A 20,278-nucleotide genomic window follows, 5' to 3' on the forward strand; every position below is an offset into this window, starting at 1 on the left:
AAATATCACTAGAAACAGGACTACTTCTTATATATCACTACAAATGCTAACTCTGTATACCTTTATTTTCACTGCCTCCAAACGCTTCTCCACGGATGTTTCCACCACTCAAGCTCCCTTCACTGGGGTTCTAATTCTTTGCTCTGCCTGCTTTGGGGATTGCTTCTTTTTCCTTTTAGGATTACTGCAAGACTCCTTCTCTTTGCCGCGGCTGTCTTCGGACCACTGTATCCTTTTCCAGGGCTGTTTCTCATTTCCAAACTTTCTACAACGCTTCCCAATTTCATCACGCCTAAGCTTTGCTACCAATTGCGTTCAGCTACCTGCCACTGCTGCTGGATTTCCAGTAACATTACATTCAGAGCTTCGTTTCTCTGTTTTCTTTTCATATAAACCGCTCGGCCTTTCCCTAATTCTCTTGGATCATCAAATCTTCACAGCTTCTTCATAAAGGCCTTGTCTAACATTCACCGCCTGTTCTTCCACCCGTACAACCTCCTCCTCCAAAACTGCTACTTCACCAAGCAGCTCCACTGTCTACAATAAAATGACACTGAATAGATTCTCATCCACAGAGGACATCACACTTCTTCCAAAACTTATCATAATTGGATCATTTTCATGGATAGATTATATAAGCAAATTCAACAACTACCGTCCGCCTTCCTTTGCTAGTCGTTTAATATTCCTTTGAAGTGACACCTAGCACAAGCGTTTGTCAATTAAACGGTCGAGAACTTAAAGTACGTCAGCTAATATATAGTCATAATGCTCCTCCACGAAGTCATCCTTAATCCAGAAGTTTCCTTGACCCTAGCAGATAGATATGGGGCAAAAAGTCCAAAGTATCTGCGAGTGGAGAAAAGCGCTTTCCACTAGGTCCTTAGGCACCCTTTAAAAAAGGAATTCTTTCTCGCTAAGCGAAGGACGGAATGTGAGCAGAGCGGGATGGTTTGAGTTTTTTAATCCTTTTTCTGTGTGAAATCGGGCTTTAGCCGAACATCCATACGTCTGACACAAACTCCAATAAAACCAATAGCAGCTAGCAGCCGAAAGAGGAACAACCACTACCTGCTCTACCCGACCGAACTACTTGATTCCAGCTTACTAAGTGAGTTAGTCAATAAGAGGTCTTTAAATCCTTTCACTCTGCGTCAATCAAGTAAGTTGACTCCCCTAACTAAATTCGGGCTTGCCCGATTCGATATCGATCGGTATGTATAGGTTTTGAATTCGGATGGTAGAGGTAGAGAAGGCGGAGTAAGGAAAGTTCGATTCCAGAGCTCTCAATCAATCAAATAATAGAAGATGGAATCTTAGCCCTATCTATTCTATTCCACAATCCACCTGATCCGTTGGGCTAATTTAGTGAAGTGTGGAGCTCACTCATTTACCCATGGCTCTCATTACAGAAGTAAAGGATTTAGCCCAAAAGCTTTCGAAAGGTTCCTCAAGGTTACGGTTTGGCAAAGGGAGCCCCTCACGATTGGCCAACCTAACACAAGTAAGGTAACCTATCACCACAAAAGCGAATGAGTGCAACGGTGAAGGGGAAGACAAACAAGTCAGCTTAACAATGAAGAACAAGAAGAAAAGAAAGAGTGATGCGCTGGGTGTTATTGCACGAGACATAATGAACCAAGCAATAAGGTCCACTCGCGCATACGTTCCGTTCTTTTTTAGTTGCCGTATTTCTTTTCGACTCGACCAGCCAAGCGAAGCAAGTTGAGAACAGGTTCGGGCATGGAATTAGGAAGGGCATTTCATGTTACCAACGGTTATCAAGACCTATAAATTTTATCGACAAGTGTGGGGCTTTTCTTTTTATAAGAGTTTTGGGCATTAAACCAACAGGACGAGAAATAACAAAACAGCAGGAATCTACGCTGACCAGATAGGATGGGGATCAGTATCATATGAGAAGGGGTGCGGTGCTCACATGATTAGTAATAGTACACGAGCTTACGAGCCCGCTCGCTAATGGCAGACAATGTTCTTTCGGCTGTTCCCATCCATAGAATAAAGAGACTTGATTGAATAAAGGTCATCCGTCTTAATAGAATTTTCATTTTGGGAAATACCTAGAGTGACGCCTTGAGCATTGCAAAAGTGTTTGTTTAAATTTACGATAAATAATTAAATTGATAATGTTTATTTTTGGCAACGAGTGTGGTGCTGCTATAGATTAAATATCTATTGCAACCCCCTTGCCGTCACTGGTAATTCCGGGATAGACTATGTGTATGCGCTTGTTGTGACGATTTTGATGTTGCCAATGGGCTCTGGTTTGGGCGGATATATTCGTTTTTGGCTGCAAATATTAATCGCGCTACAGTTTTCATGTTCCCGCTCCAAAATCCAAATCATAACAAAATTAGAAATACCGTAAAAACAAAACCTATTAAAACCCTAGATTGTCGTCTCTCGATCTCTCCATCTAAACCGAAACTTCTTTCCTCCATCTCCAAAACTCATCCTTTTTCTCTCCACATCTTCAAAGCTTATCTCTCCACCCTCAACATCCACCGTTTTTGACTTTACTGAGGTGAAAAGAATTGAAGCGATAACAAAATCAAAAGCTTCGTTTTTTTGTTCCCTGCCCTAGTTGAAATCGTTTTTTTTTTTTTTTTTTTTTTCTTGTCTTGATTGATTGTTTTAGCTTTAAAGTGGAATTTTTGGTGTTCTTTGCAGTGATTTGTGGAGCCAGGTAGAACTGCTCGAATTGGGGTTCTCTACAGTGGGTAAGATATATTTCTTTGCTTTTGATTTTGGGTATTTTGTTTTTGTTTTTGATTTGTGATATAAAGAACAAATCTTTATATTTCAATTTGAATGAATTTTAGCGTGTATTCTATTCCAATATCAATCTTACGTAAAAGTTCTGCGACGAACTTTAGTCGTCCATTTTTACTCTTGGTTCAGTTATAGCATTCATAAAGATACAACAACAATATTGTGACCTTCCTCAAATACAATGTCACCTTGCAGTTAAATATAGTTACTCGTATATGGCTTTTTGCTCCCTGTATCTCAGTGACTCAGTCCATAAAATTTACAACCTACATATCCGCGGGAACCCAAAAATGCTCTGTTTTCCTCCATGGAGAAGGCTTCATCATCTTTGACATGCATGTCAAATGCTCTGTTTTCCTCCATGGAGAAGGCTTCATCATCCCAAACTAGATAGAGGGATTTAGTTTCCAGATATGTTGGGGCTCTGTTAGATGTCAATGGCAGGGGGTCGATTGAAGGACGACCATTATTTGGACCAGAAGCGCAGGATTTAGAGTTAACATAGTTAACAAATGTGACATCTGTATTTTCTGATTGAGAGCATGGTGAAGTGGGGGCCGAAGTTGCAGATACAATTGTAACTGGTGAAAAAATTCGCTGGTGGGGAGTGTGGATTCAGTCCAACACTTCGAAAGATCCAGTCCCCTTTCTTTCATTATGGAATAAGGATTCATACGCTGTGTCAAGTCTCAGATAGAAATCCCAACTTATTCTCGGTCCGTCCCTATGGTCTTCTCCTCTATACCATCTATACCCCTCGGCTCGTCCTGTACCAAACCCTCTTGTCTTTGAAAGCCAAGATCGGAAAGCCGAATTTTCTATCGCCACCAAACGATAGTATAGGGGAGGGAGATTTCGATTGGGTTGGTGTTTAGTGTCGATGAGATTTGAACATCGATCCGTCTAACTCAAAACCCGTTGGGTAATTCTTCCCGACCCTTTCCGATTTCACCCCTCGGGTTCACCTAGATCCATAGACCGGCTTGCTATTAAGGTAAAGCTATTCAGTCAAGCTTAACATAAGTGAAATATATGCATAACTTCAAAGAGATAGACTAACACTTGTCAAGAGGCCGACTTCGTGTCGAAGCTATAACATACTGGGATTACCAATTAGTCAATCAAGAGGACTTGTCGATGAAACATCTTGTGGTATCCCTTTCAAGACATCCATAAGACAATCATGGGCCGGGACGCAATGGCCTTGATTCACAAAATTTTCTATTCCACCTCCCTCAATACTACAACCCGGATGGCTTTAACCTGTTTAGAATCGGGCAGCCTAGCCCCTATCTCTCCTCCTTAAGAGCCCTTAACGATTCCATAACTGAATGAGCTTCCCGAGTCAAAGTTTCGTGGACTACAATGCTTTCGGTTTTGAGCCTTGACCGACCAGCAGTCGATCAAGACCTGCATAACTTCAAAGAGATAGACTAACACCTATCGGTAGCCGACTTCAGTCGAAGCTATAACATACAAGATTACCAATTAGTCAATCAAGAGGACTTTGTCGATGAAACATCTTGTGGTATCTTTTTCAAGACATCCATAAGACAATCATCGGCGGACGCGCAGCAGGGCCTTGATTCACGAATTTTCTATTCCACCTCCCTCAATACTATAACCCGGATGGCGTCTTAACTGTTTAGAATCAGGTGACCTTGCCCCTCTCTCCTTAAGAGCCCTTAACACATTCTATAACTGAATGAGCTTCCTCGAGTCAAAGTTCGTGGACTACAACACTCGTTTTGAGCCTTGAAGCGGCACAACAGTCACGTTTCAAAACGATCTGGTGAAAATTAATGTTGGTGCCATTGAAGAGTTGTTGTTAGTAGTTTGAGTTTCCCTGTGAGTCCGAATAACGTGAATAGCCATTCCACCAACGCTTAAAAACTGCTCATAAAGGATCTTTGGCATTTGAAATGGGTTGATTTCTGATGCCTATCAAGTACATCCTCATTTTCAAACTCTTGATCACGGTGAGTAACAATAAGCATTCTCTTCTTCCATTGTTACTTTTCCCTACTTCCCACAACAGATATTTCTCACACCCTTTCTCCTCTTCCAATAATATCAATCTTTCTATGGGAATAAGCGTTGCCTTTTAATATTCTTGTTATGCAATATATGAACCATGCCATACTATTGTAAAAATATTGGTATTATCGGTTAAAGAACAAATTGCATGACTATACATGTAAAGTTATGATATCAAGAAAGAAGAGTGGTGGCTCATTCCATACTTGAGTCAGCTTTTATATATGGTTCTCTTTTGCTAGAGCATATTGAAATAGAAGGGAGACCTTAGTTTCCCAACCATGACCCTATTGCTAAGAAGATATTAAAAAAATGACCGACTTTTAAAATATTGAGTCAATTTTTGGATATGGATATCGCCTTGAATAGAAAAGTGTCTTTGAAAGTAGAAAAGTATGGTATGAATCTTTCCTTCACTTTTCTTTAGGTCAATTAAGGTTTGTACGATTTCAGCGATTGTAAGTGGTGCCTTGTTTATAACGTGTGCGTGTGAATTTGGGTTTTGAGTTTACAAGTGAGAACCTTATATGTCTTATTTTATTTTGGCTAATTTTGTTGATTCCTCGATCTTTGCAACTTAATGTAATAGAGTGTGTTTGAAAACTTGGTTCAGGTCCTCAACTTAAACACTTGCAACAAGGAAAATAGGTTGAAGCTGTAAACTTATTTCAGGTAGCCTTTTCATGTTTTCTAGCTTGTATATTTTTTAGATTAAAATTGAACTTTTGTTTGTTGTAATGCAATTTTAGTAGTTATGAACAATTGGTAGCTATATTTTAGAATTGAACTTTTGAACAATTGATAGCTATATTTAAGAAAGGTCTCGAGAGTTTTTTTAGTTGTTGTAGATTATCTAGAGGCAAGGTCGATATATTTCATTAGTAGTTTTCTCGGGGAGATCTTAAGCGAACAAGACCCAATCTAGGCATTCCCTGTCTTTGGAATAACTCACGGATAAGTTCTAGTAAAGCTTTTGAACATTCGAGGCTGGTGGAGGCTTGTGGTAGCCTTTCTTTAGTGATATTACAATACTAACACAATGTTAGAATTCTCAATTTGCAACGGCCACTAACCGTCCTAAATGGTTTAAAATGATGGCTATCGACCATCGCAATAGCCCTCCTTAAATTAAGCTATCGTTTTTCATTAATGGCGGCTACTAACCGTTGCTTTATTTAAATAAATCGACAGTTTACGGCTGTAGTTAATTTCAAATAATACAACTGCTTGAAGCCATGGTTAATTGAAAATATTCAACGGTTTTTGGCGGTTGCTTAGTTTATTTTGTTGTCTTCAAAAATTATGAAATTACATCCCCCATGGCCCGTCCTTTTGGAATTTGTTTTTGTTCTTTTTCCCACCTGCAAGAATTTCCATTAAAACCTGTTGTAACAAGCACACAAATCACACTTTCACAACTTCATTTTCATTTTGCACCAAATTTCCATTAAAATACCAAAATATCAAGATAACTTGACGTTTACAAAAGCTTGACATCCAAAAGTAGAGATAAATGCAACTTTAACTGTTTACTCTCTAAACACTTAAACAAAATACTACATATGTACTTGCTTACATATAAGACTAAATTTGATGTCTCAAAACTCATAAGAAAAGAAATGTACAATCTTTAATTTTAAAGGTAGGAGAGTCGAGGAGCTTCATCAAGTAAAAAATACACATCTACTTGACTGGGGGATGACTTTACCAAATTCAAAGCATCTCCAACATTCCATCTCCATCCTAAAGTGGTTTATCGAATTAAGTATCTCATCAATGCGTCTACATAGATGGTGCCATACCAAACCACCCTTTTTGTTCTTAACTTTTCACTTGAAAACTTGCATATGGAAGAAGGCCCATGTTTGATTGAACTGGTGAATAAAGAATAAGAGATACTAATCTTAGGAACAAATAACCATCGAGAATAGTATATATGCGAGAAAGAAAAAGTAAGTATAAAACAAATTGTAGACCATAAAATAAAGACAAGAATAACCATCAAGTATATATAAAGAAACACATTGAGAAATAAAGTGTAATGGCAAGATGATCGATATCAACACATGGTACACTAGTTGGAAAAAAAATTAAGCAAGTCTAAGATAATTATGGTATTATGCAAAATCAGATTATATGAAAATTTGACTAAAGAAAACAAAATACAAATGCATCTGCAGAGTTGTGGCTATTAGTTAGAAATGATGAAAGAGTTCATCCGTGTATAAGAGTAGAAGTCACTTCAATTACCAACTCATAATATAAGAGTTTGAGTTACAGGAACCATTCAATATATGGGAACTATTTACCAAGTAACATATATAAAGCAGAAGCGTAACCTCGAGCCAAAGGCGCTTTATAGCCGAGAGGTCTAAGATAAAGTATGTCAACTATCTAAGCTAAAAGATCAACTCCCCCCCCCCCACCCCCCCACCCTTCCCCGAAATTAATAAATGCACATATAAGGACTCATATGCTAAGGGAATTTAATCTTGATACTATTGATCTAAGGTGAACAGTATTAATGTCATACTGATAAGTTATGCAACTACACGGGTGATGACAACTTCTCGTGTTCATTCACTAGTTGAAGTTCTTGTGCCACTTTCTATTTTGAAGTGATTATCTTTGGTAAACAAGTGGAATAGACAAGGTAATTACCTCGGACCTATGGATTACTTGGGGATCAAGATTATCACTACTCGCTGAACCCGATATGAGCAAGCAAAGATATCATGCCCTTTGAACTGAGATATATATTTCATATATTCAATATCGAGGAACGTGTCAAATATACGAGTAAAAGCCTTCGCAGATTAAATTGCACAGAACCAATAAAGAAAGCGACAAAAATCCAATACATGCACACAACACGAAACACATGTTAGATACAAAAAGATGGAAAGTATATTGAACACTAGTGAATTAGAGCATACCTTTACACATCTTTAGATTCAGCTAAAGGTATATCCTCGTCACCTCAGTTGCTTCGATCTATACTGTTATTCTAAATCATCTTGCTAGCATTTTTTAGTATTTGTAATTCTGTTATTATGTATCATATTAACTTGATGGTTTTTTTTTTTTCTTTTGAGCTGATGGGAACATCAGCTACAAGCATTTGCTGCTTGTAGGATCATCTGTCCTCTCAGTTTTGTTCTTATAAGAACCTAAGGAGTGAAATTTGAACATAACGTCACTAAATCCCCATTTGCACTTGCACTTGCATCTCCACCATAACAGGCTCTTATTAGGCACTTGGTTTAGTTATATACAATGAGATTTCCTCTACTGTAGTGTATTTAATTTAACTATTTCTATTTTGATTGAAAAAATTGTAAATCTAATGGAAAAAACTGGTTTCCGTTGCCATAGTTATATACAATGAGCTTATGGGTGAAATGCTTTTGGTTTTCCGTAACGTGTGTGCATGTTTGCTAAGATGACTTATGTATTAGAACCGAGTTACGGTGATGATTGCTGGCCCTTTTTCTCTGATTTTGGTTGCTTTTCAATCTTTCTATCATGTGTATGCATTTTAAGGACAGTAGAAGTCTGGTTGAATGCAATCTTGAATACAAGACCACTTTGTGAAGTTAAATTACACATTGTTTCTGGTAATTGTTCGTATATTCTTATATGCATGCCTAAATTAATTTCTATCAATAGTGGTGTAGGAAGTTGGATTGTTAATGGACTGTCCTTAATTGGTTAGTTTAAATGTTTGGGTTTTCTTATTTTGTGATGTACAATTATAGTAGGGAACACGGAAATGGATAAGAGTTGGATGCAATTGCCAAATAGGTGTATCAAAAAGGAATTAGGGATTAGCTTGAGAAGTAGTCATGAAGAGCTACTATATAAATAAGATATATACATTTCTTATCTTTTATGATTAAATTTGGATGCAGACAAGTCAAATATAAGTTATATTGTGGATGCAGACAAGTCAAATTGTCCTTATCTGATAGTTTCAATTATTCATATCGGCTTAAGTATGATAATAGATCGAAAGTGACTCGATATATTTTTTCCTCATTTTAATCTAGTAGTGTTGTTTTGTTCTACCATGTGGCGTGTACAAGTATTTTTTTTCCTTTGGTAAGATATGTTTCCTTTGCCATATTTATTAAAGGTGCAACATACTTGATTCATGTTTTCTTCTTTGATTACTAGAAATGGATAAGAGTTGGATGCAATCGCCCGAATAGGTTTAGGCGACTATAAAAAGGAATTATAGATTTTGTTGAGATTGCTCGTGGTCATACAGAATGAGAATGGGAAGGACTAGATGTCCATGCAAACAATGCAAAAATAGGAATTACAAGCACATCGGCGAGGTAAAAGGCGATCTAGACCTTTACGGCATGGACAAGAATTACACCCGTTGGGTTTTTCATGGAAGACTATGAGGAACAAAGTGGCGATGATGACGATGATGTTGGTGAAGGGGTGCAGTTTGATGGATTTGGATGACATGTTTGAAGATTTGCAGGCTCCAATACACATTGATAATCTGGTGCCTAATGTGGAACATAGGGAATCGGGGAGGTAATATAGATCCATTTGATGAACTTTTGAGTGAAGCACGCGTCAACCTTTGTATCCAGGTTGTAAATCTTCAAAGTTAGATTGTGTCGTGAAGTTGCTTCATTTGAAGATAATTAATCATTTGGAGTAACAAATCATTCACTATGATTCTCCAGTTGATTAAAGCAATATTACTGAAGGTGAGACACTCCCAAAGTCCCATTACGAGGCGGAAGGCATTAATCGTAACTTGGGACTTGGTTATATCTCAATCCATGCATGCAAGTATGATTGTGTGTTGTTTTGGAAAGAAAATGAAAATCTTCAAAATTGTCGAATGTAATGAGCCGAGGTATCAAGTCTTGAAGGCAAGACTAAAAAATACCACGAGAAGGTGTTGCGTTACTTTCCACTTAAACCAAGGCTCAAGAGGCTATTCATGTCGAGGGTTAATCTTTGCAGATATGAGATGGCATAAAGAAAAACTTGAGCATGAGGAGAGCGTGCTTAGACACCCGCCAGATTCTAAAGCTTGGGGTGATTTTGACAAGGAACATGAGTGGTTTGCCAATGATCCTCGCAATGTTAGCCTTTGGTCACCATAGCGATGGATTTAACCCGTTTGGTAATATGAGAGCAGCCAATATAGTATGTGGCGGTAACTGGTTATGCCATATAATTTACCACCGTGGAAGTGTATGAAAGAACCATTCACCTTCATGTGCCCCCTCATCGATCCCGGGGCCTACATCGCTGGGAATGATATCGATGTCTATTTACGACCTTTGATTGATGAACTAAAAAGAGTTATGGAATGATGGGGTGGAGGCGATATGATCATTAGCAAAGGAAACATTTGGTTGCATCTTTGCAGTGTTATGGACTATAAATGATTTTCCAAGCACTAGGTAATTTATCCGGTTGGACACGAAGGGGAAACCGGCTTGCCCTAATTGTAACAAGGATCTGAGTTTCCATGTATTTAAAGAATGGCGAAAGTTGTGTTATATGGCCAATCGTGGTTTTCTGCTGACCAAGGCATCCTTGGAGAACTCGTGGCAAACACTTATTTGATGGAAATAGGGAGAGCAGGTTGCCACCTACAGAGTTGTCTAGGGATGAATTGTTATCACAGGTGAACTATGTAGAACCTCTTCAGAAATTCGGAAAGCCGCCGCCTAACAAGAAGAGAAAGCGTACTGAGATGGAGTTGAATTGGACAAAGAAAAGCATATTTTTTGAGTTACCGTATTGGGACACTCTTAAGCTATGACACAACTTGGATGTTATGCATGTTGAGAAGAACATCTGTGACAATGTAGTGGGGACATTGTTAGATATAGATAGCAAAACAAAAGATTCAGTAAAAGCTCGATTAGATTTGGCAGCATTGGGTATAAGAAAAGAGTTGCATCTAATCCCAAGAGGTGATAAGTTTGTAATGCCGCCAGCATGCTACACATTGTCATCTTCAGAGAGAAAAATCTTTTTGAAAGTGGTTGAAGTCGGTGAAGTTTCCGATGGCTATGCATCTAACATTTCTAGATGTGCAAATGCTAAAGATGGTAAGAATAAAGGGAATGAAAAGTCATGACTGTCATGTGCTCTTGCAACAACTTCTCCCAATTGCAATCGTGGTTTTGTGCCCAATGATGTAGCCATTGCATTGGTTGAGTTGGGAATGTTCTTTAAAGAGTTATGTTGCAAGACTTTAAAATTGGAAGTATTAGAGAAAATGGAAAAGGACATTGCGGTGATACTTTGTAAGCTCGAACAAATATTTCCTCCTGCATTCTTTGATGTAATGGTCCATTTGGCTATCCACTTGCCACGTGAGGCGATACTTGGAGGACGGTCGCGGTATAGGTGGATGTATCCTATTGAAAGGTGAGGTTCTTGTTAGTAATTTATTTAATTTGAAATTAGCATGTTCAAGTTTTTATTTACTATATATATATTACATGTGTGTGTTATATGCAAGCAGGTATCTACACACGCTAAAAACAATATGTTGAAATAAAGCTTCGCCCGAAGGTTCAATTCTTTGAAGCGTATGTAGACACGAATGTCTCACGTTTTTGCTCCATGTATCTTCAAGGAGTTGAAACTCGGTTCAATCGTGAAGAACGAAACTATGATGGTGGTAATGAGAATCAACAGGTTGGATTTCGTGTTTTCGCACAAAATGTTCGGCCTTTAGGAGCCTATACAAGTTCCATTCTTGATCCAAAAGACTATGCCAAGGCTCATTACTATGTGTTGAATAATTCTGAAGAAATTTCAACATATTTAGAGTAAGTTTTATTGCATTTAGCTTACCGAGTCTTTTTTTATCATCATCAACTACTCTGAGTTATTAAGTTTATATATATTTGATATGCATGCAGTCAACACATGATGGAGAGCTTGAAATGCAAAGCTCACACAACTTACATGAGAAACAAGAAATGTTGTTTCCTAGTTGGTTTCAAAAGCGTGTAAGAGCTTCGTATTGCTACTTTTTATACAATGGTTTGAACTTGGATAATATGCTAATTATGTTTTCCTAACTTGGTGTACTAATTTTATGAATAGATGCAAGTATTGCATGATGAGAACTCCCTCGGAAGCGACGGATGAATTATATTCATTGGCATGTGGGCCTGATAAGCGTGTGAAGCGGTATAAGCGGATGCATTGTTAATGGGATTAGGTTTCACACCAAGGATCGAGAAAAAAATCTCGAACCCAAAAAATAGTGGTGTTGAAGTAAAAGGGGAACACCAAGGAGAAGAGATTGACTTTTATGGTGTGTTAACCGATGTTTTGAGGTTAGTTATCTATTTGGGAATCGAGTTTATCTTTTCAAATGTGATTGGTATGATGTTGGTAATAGAAGGGCCGGGGATTCAAGCGGATGGTCACTTTACTAGTATTAATGGCTCCAAGATGTGGTATAAAGAAGACCGGTTTTGTCTTAGCCACGCAAGCATGTCAAGTCTTTTACGTCGATGATACCAAATTAGGTGTCGGTTGGAAAGTTGTGCAAAAGACAAAGCCTCGAAAGCGTGTTTGATGTTCAGGAGAAAGAAGAAGCGGAGGTAGTGATGTAGCATATCAACAGGGGAAGAGCAAGTTGGGGTGAATATCGACAATGTCCAACTTGATCAAACTCATGAAGCAAGCAGCCGGCGGGGTTCAAAATGCACCATTCACACCCATAACGTCTAGATAGGGAGGATTTGGACCCAAAGCGAAGTTGATGCTAATGTGGTCGTGGCTGCTATGGAAAGTCATCAAACCGATAACAATTTCATTATTGACGAGGAAGATGATGAAATAGATGACACATTAATAGAGTATTGTTACGAAGAGGAGCATGTAGGTATCCGATTGATGATGATCTGAGACATTGACTAAATGTTAATGAAAAACTTCATTATCCATTTTGTATGTTGGTAATCTATATATATATATATATATATATATATATATATATATATATATATATATATATATATATATATATATATATATATATTGTCATGCATTCACAAAGCGTTAAAAGCATATTCTAGCTAGGACCGGGTTGTTTGGATTGCATTACATTAAGTGATAGTTTTGTTGTTGGATCTATTTAGGTGCTAAGTCGGTACATGCTTATATATTAAGAATTGAAACTCTCCATTTTAATGCTATATTAATTTTTTTATATATGACTTTTAATGTGCTTTATTATTGTATTTAGATTATGTGCCATTTGATATCAATTGTTTTTATCAAATTTAAGTTTTTTCGTGTATAGCTATGGCCTTGGTGTAACTTCGGCGAGTGAGAGCACAACCAATGTCGTGGTTAGCGAAGTGAACACATCAAGTATTGGTAATAAGATTATATTTTGGTTTGTTTAATGCATTGGATAGTTCAATAATAAAAGACTAGGCATCTTTTTTTCTTCTTTTTATGAATGTTTTTGTTAACAGCTCCAACTACTAAAAAAAAAGAGGCAAGGCTATGAATAAGAAACTCATTGATTACAAAGCTGCTACTGGTCAAAACCTAGGATAGAGATCCACAAAGATCATGCAAGACACGTGGGAAGGTGGAGTACTCAATTCGTGAGGGAGATTGGAGTAGTAAGCGACAACATGGACCTCTTCTGAGGCAGTGATTGGGATAAAGTGGAAGAGGATGTGAGAGGACCATTACGTGATCGCATTAAGGTAATAAAGTTTTTATTCTAGTTGCATGGCATATCGGAATGATTCCTTGTAACTTTGTAATGCATTTCTTGTAGGACAAGTTTGATGTGGATATGCAACTTCCACATGTGAAATGCGTCGTGGACAAGATATTAGGGGGGCTTAAGAGGATATAGGTGTCTTCTTCACTTGCACTATAAGCGTTTTGGAAATGATCAAAGTGTACGACGAAATCCTTATAGTGGCGTGGCGCAAGATAAATGGGATGCTTGCTGTGATTGGTTTGAAGGGAAGATTTCAAGGTATGATAGTTTACTTATTAGTCTCCTTTAAATGGTTATTGTTGGCTGGTTATTGTTGTGATTGGTTTCATGTGTTTTGAGGAAATTAAGGAAATCTAGAAGAGGATATAATTATATTTTTGAGGTTGAAGTGGTAGTCGGCTATGTTCCAAGGAAAGGATTGTTCTATTTTTTTTTTTTTTTTTTTAAAATTTTGAGACCCTTTGTTTTCCTCTTGACTTGAGATTAGGCAATAATGCAGCTCTTTACATTTATCCCATCTTAGTTCAAAGTTGAGTCAATGAGCCACTGATTATATGATTATATTATTCAAATACAACTTGTAATACAATATTCATTTTACTTGAGAAAATTAGCGGCGAGAATTCAAATGTCGGCAAAAGCTCTCAACAAACCATTGTCTTTGGTTCAAAGTCATTTCTACATTTCTTGAGGAATCGGTATATTTTTTATTTACATAATTTATGTTGCTTTGGAGTTGTGTACTATTATTTAAAATAAATTATCGTTTTCAAATATTTTTTTAGCGACTCTGAAACCCAACAAAGCGTGGGAAAGATTGAATTCTACCGTCGAACCCACTTTAGTAGTAAAGGGATGGACTAGTCTGTAGCTCGGGAAAATTATGTAAGTTAAATGACTCTTACTTGCTTTTACCATTGCACTTTAATTTCATATATTTATCCCTAGTTTAAACTTTGAGAACCCGGATCGACAACTTAAAGTTGAGTCACGAGGCGAAGGTGGTGAGCCAAAGCCCGAGAGGATGAAATTTTTAGTACGATATTGGGTGTAAGATCTGGATATTGTAAAGGCCTTGGGCATGGTGTCATGCCACCATCAGCTAGAAGGATGAGATCCATTCACTTAGAGGAGGAAGTGCAAAGGAGCGATCTTTGAAGAGGAAGTACAAAGGGCGAGGGTGAGGAAGGCTGAAAAGCGTAACGTGAATGACGAGCTCTTTGCTGAAATGGTATCCCAAAGAACTAAATTGGAAGAGGTTTTGGCGTTCAAGCTAGGATGGAGGCTTGGATGCTCTGAGTTCAGTGGAGGTTCTCAATGGTGCGTAGTTTGAAAACTTTAAGCAAGTAAGAAATATTGGTATCTTATCTTACATTAATGATGTATTGGTTTTTTTTCTTTTTCACACAATTAGGGATATATGATTGACAATTAGGTGTACACATCGAGGCATTGATAATTCCTTGAAAGCTTGGTTTGTCCGAACCTTTAAGGCGTCGGATAACCAAACACTAATTCCTACACTTGATCGGTCTCATATGTTACCTTAAAAATTTTGGTTCAACATGCATTGCTTAAACGCTATTCTAGAGCCGACCGCTTCCCTCGAGCATTTTTGTTGATGGTTGAGCTTCCCAACCTTCCTTCGATCCTAGCCTATCCATCTCGCCCTTGTTCCTTTCGGCGGTAGTGCTTGTTTTTTGAGCTTAGGTTCTTTCCCCGAGCCCCTATTAAGCGGTAGCAAAGGATAGATGGAATAGCCGAAGGATAAAGGTTAGGACAAAGGATAAAGGTTAAGTATTTACGTTTTTTAGTGTCATCATTGCGCCCGGCCAAAAGCATCTTTGCCTCTGCATCGACGCCCCCCTCTGCTTCCTTTCAGCCTCTTCTTGACCGACCATAATCCCGCTCTCCAGTGACGACCACGGCGGTAATAATTTACTTAGAATAAGGATAAAAACATTACAAGTTCAAGGGGATAAGAGCGAGAATCTATGACCCATACATTTATTGGCCTAAACCATACTAGAAAAAAAGAAAAAGCAATCTTGTTATAAGTCCTAAAACTTCTCTTTCCACGGTCTATAGTAATTATTACTGCATGACCGGAACATAGATTTGATCTGAGAGATTGTTTTCTTGGGTTTGAGTTGCTAAGAAAAAAAAAAATGTCAAGTGGACTTGTTAGGTGGTGGTGGTGGTAATAGCGGTTGTAGTAGTATAGTATGGTTTAGAAGAGATCTTAGAATTGAAGATAACCACACTTGCTTTGCTGGTAAAGAGAGTCTTTGTGGTTCTTTGTTTTTATTTGGGCATCGAAGAGGAAGGTTATTATTATCGGGGGAGAGTTTCTAGGTGGTGGTTGGTGATAATCATCCAATTAGGTAACTAGTGTTGTGGATCCGCTAGATTTTTCGATTTCAAAGGCACCCATAGTTTTTTTTTTTTAAGGTTACCCAAAAAAGGGTCTTTAAATTTAAAAGAAAAGAGGGAGACTAGACGGACAACAAACAATGAGGCGCAAAACAACAAGGAAAAGCAAGCCTGATACGCCTTCTCATTATCCAAACACACTATTTAAGCGGTCCCCAAATTGGGTTTTATAGTGCGGTTTGGCTCGGAAAAACTCCCTCCTTCCGGTTAAAAGGGCTCTCTTGAGCAATTATTGCAACAAATGGAGTACCACAATTAGAATTATATTACCGGAGAAGAACCTTTACATATTATCAAGAACAACTTCCGTCAAAATCACGGGATACATGATTACGAACTCGAGTAATAAATAGGAGATCGTTCTTGCTTTCGATCTTAAAAGTTTTAGCACCATCCAAGGTATTTTTTGAGTAGCATTACAGCGGTCATTGGGCCCACACCTCACGGGCTGGAGTCACCCATCCGGCAACTTTGCAAGCTTGTTCAAAGTCCACATCACCCTCACGAGCCTATAGCCGACTTTCTACTTGGGTCATCGGTAGCGGCATTTGTACCAACATCAATAAGCTTTGCACGGGTTTGATCCGGTCACCTTTAATCATATTTGCCTGTCCTCTTTGCGGCTATGATGATGTGCGCTTCCGCGAATAATGCTTTCGAGAATCGGTTAGTGCGTGAGTGAACTTCGATATGATGGCATCTGCTTTGAGAAGAAGCAGCAGCTGGTAGTCAACTATATTACCGACCAACTACCTGCGCCCTTTTTGCTCTTTACACTTATGCCCGCTGCGTGATAGAAGTTCAAGGCAACCCTTTATGTATTACCGCGGCTGAAATAATGGATCTCTGCCTTTCATACCAAGTTTGCCAATGTTGGAGGATGAAAACCATCTACATCCTTTTCAATGCTGATTTCATTTAAGGCGTTTTCTTCATTGATATGTCTTTGGAAGAGGAAGTTGAACCGGTATTCCATGGATGTCGGGATGGCGTTTAACTCCTGGACCTTTTGGATCAATTCGGCCGGGTACTTTCTCGAGGCTGATTGATATCATAAGATTTAATTCCAACTTCAGCACATGCCTTTCTCTTCATATTCACATAGCTTTGAGAATCTTTCCTACTTCCCACAATAATACTTGACTAGCCGGGGACCTTTCCATGTTTAGTGGAGAGTTGTTGAACTTCGAAGCTATTTGAGGCGTATAGTATGAGCTATTGCTTTACCATCTATGATCGTGGCTTTCTTATGCTCTTCTTACGAAGGCGCCATTATTAAATGAGATGGATAATGATGAAAGGCACCCATAGTTGATCAATAAGATGTAGACTTACGCTATTGATCACAAGCTAAAAAGCTTTGCAAGATGTTTTTGCAGAGTTCTAGTCCACCAATAGTGCATCTAGAAGGCGATTCGATTGGCTGATCATAACTATTAAGGTCTGCTATCTTTGCATTTTCAAAGATACACACTTTCAATTTTAAAATTTGTTTGAACAGGATAGCTCCTTTTCATGTTATCGATCAATTATTAAAGGCTGAAATGGAGGAGAGTGCTTGCTTTCGAAGTGTGGGTGTTGGATAGAAAGGCTTGGCTTATGCGTTCTTGACCCTCCTTCTAGCTCTGTTTCCGTTTCATCGATCAACCGTCTCTTTGGTTTAGGATCAATCGCGATAAAGTGTCCGTGCTTCTTATAGCTTCTTACTTTTGGTTCATCTTTGTAGTCACATGCACAAATAAATATCAACACTCATTGCCTAACTAAAATTCATGGGTTGGAGGTCTGATTGCCTAACTAAAAAATAAATACTTGGAAAGTACTTCTAAAAGAAAAGGATTATGAAGCCCGATCGCGACAATGGTTTAACATCACCTCACATCGACTACATAATTTCTAATTCATAGTGATTGCAAAAACAAAAATTGACCCAAGATGAAACAATCAATATAGCGTTGATGCACTATGGCTTAAAGGCGCCAATAACAAATCCATAATCTATAAGAGGGCGACCTAAAAGTGAGGTCAAGCTTCTAGTTTTGCAGGTTGCTTTTCTTGTATTTATGAGGCTTTTTGGTTTTATTTAAAATGAATTAAAAGATCACCCAAGATGTACTTATTCTTCGGGGTTAACGATTATTACCCCACTAGATGTTTTGTTTGGTACTTTTTGTTGGTGCAATATCTTGGTATGTATAGAGCTACTCCCCTAAATTATTGTATGATTCAATAATAAGATTTTGGAGGAGTTAGGGATAAGGACATATATGTTATGCTCATGGATTCAGCCCATGAGTTGTTGGAAGTTTGAAGTCAAATGTTGATGGTTTTGTGAATGGGGTAGGGAATGGCCATGGGGAATCATCGAGACAATGAGGGGTAGAGTTGTTTTCAGCTTTTACTCGGTAATCGAGTGTGCATGCGAACTTCGATCTATCTTGTTCGAGGAATTGAAAGCTATTGAGCTTGGGCTACTAACTTGTCTAGCTATAGACTTGAGAAGAGTGGTTGAATTCGGGTTCATTCAAAGTCGTCGCGGTCTATCAACAAGATTGAAAAGCCACCTTGGTATGTATTGTAAAAATTTGGTAGCGGCTATAGTTCGGATGTCCGGGCACTTCAACTCCATTTCCTTTTCTAATGTGTTTAGAGAAGCAAATAAGGCTGCCATATGTTTTGATCTTTAAGCCAACTGGGGGCGGTTTCTGCATCACGAAGCTAGCGTGGCGGCGGCTTGACAAGCCCGTTCCTCAATCGAAACTCAAATCACCAAGCAAAGGTAGGAATTGGGCACAGGAGAATGAAACTTTTACAATCTGGATGTACTTCATTTGTCAAAATGAGAGTTCGGGCACCTTGTGGGGAATCATTCGATGTCGGAACCATGTTATCCACGAAGCGGGTCCTTTTCTCTGCTTTTGTCGAATGAAGCCTTTTTCTCTTTTTTTCCTTTTATTAATATTTGAATTCTTCATAGTAAAATGGATCCGATGAGGTGTACGAGCGGGGAAGGCACCTACTACAACTTCGGCCGGGAACCCCAATCTATTATCTCCGTTCGGCTTTATTCCGTCTAATCCCTTGGCGGCGGGCTTTGCTCGAGGAACCGACCTCTGTGGCATCGGCTTTTCTTTGCCTCTTACGCCGAGACATAGCGGTTTCTACATCACGAAACTGCGACGGCGGCAGCGACCTCTGTCTAGTTCTCATTGGAAAGGAATCGGTGAATATTCACTCTGTCTCCCGACACAGTTTGACACCACGGTCATACCGATTGGCTCCAAATCTATAGTTGCTAGGTCGAGTCATCAAAGATGGAAAGCGATGGCATCGAACCCTTTGACCGCCCGCCCGGATATCAAAGTTCTAAGAGAAACCATTCGGTGTTCCATCAATCTAGTTCTTGATCTCCATTACTCATGGTAGTTGAAGCTAATCAACATTTAGCAAATGAGGATTACAAGGCACTGCATCTTCCAACCCGAAGTATTAGAGTTTAGGAGCTCAAAGTTGGTGATATGAAGATGTTGTCATGGATGAGTTGGTAACTTGGGGGAGATCGCCAAGCCTTCTCGCGCAACTTTAGACCTATAACACCACACCTCAAATGCCTCGGTCAAGTCGGGATACCTAATGTATCTGATTCCTCAACCAATCGGTCAAGATCTCCGGCTTGATCTCGATGATAACGCATAGCGGCATTGAGACAAATGCCGATTCCAAACTTTGCCATAGCTCTCCATCCATCTTGAATGGCGGAGAATCGTCATCATTGATTGTAGTAGAATCAACTAAAGGTTTCATCATTCTTACAAATGGAAGCCAAACCTTTACCATGTGAAGCCTTTTAACGGTTGGGAGTATCAAATTACCATATGCAATTGCCTCAAAACCTTAGGGATGAACTTCAATGACCTTCACCATCGTCTCAAGCATGTCGGCATCCGGAGTTTGAACCTCAGCGGCCTTCACAATGTTTTCTGATGCTTCCACCCAACTTATTACAAATTCTCTCAATGTTTCCAATTTAGTTAAAATTTGGCATGCCCAAGCTAAATCAAGAAGGGATTGCTAGTTCCGTTAACTTATCGTGTCCAAAACCGGGGCCACGAGACTTCAGATTTAAGCGACTCCGATTAGGCCATAGAATCTGTTTAGTAAACTTCTCGAGCATTCCCTCATTTCACTTTTTATCTCGTGGGTTTGGCTGCAACAAGTGGGGCATCATCATCTTCTGTAAGCATATACTCAAGTTGCTCT

The 20,278-nt window shown here is 38.8% G+C and overlaps 1 pseudogene; it reads right to left on the reverse strand.

Annotated features, from left to right (window-relative positions):
* Window positions 1–426: 426 nt before the first annotated feature.
* LOC147509999 (bifunctional protein FolD 2 pseudogene) lies at window positions 427–19,751 on the reverse strand (annotated as a pseudogene).
* Window positions 19,752–20,278: the final 527 nt, after the last annotated feature.

Source organism: Coptis chinensis, chromosome 3 (genome assembly GCF_015680905.1).
Source record: "Coptis chinensis isolate HL-2020 chromosome 3, ASM1568090v1, whole genome shotgun sequence".
Lineage (NCBI taxonomy): Eukaryota > Viridiplantae > Streptophyta > Magnoliopsida > Ranunculales > Ranunculaceae > Coptis > Coptis chinensis.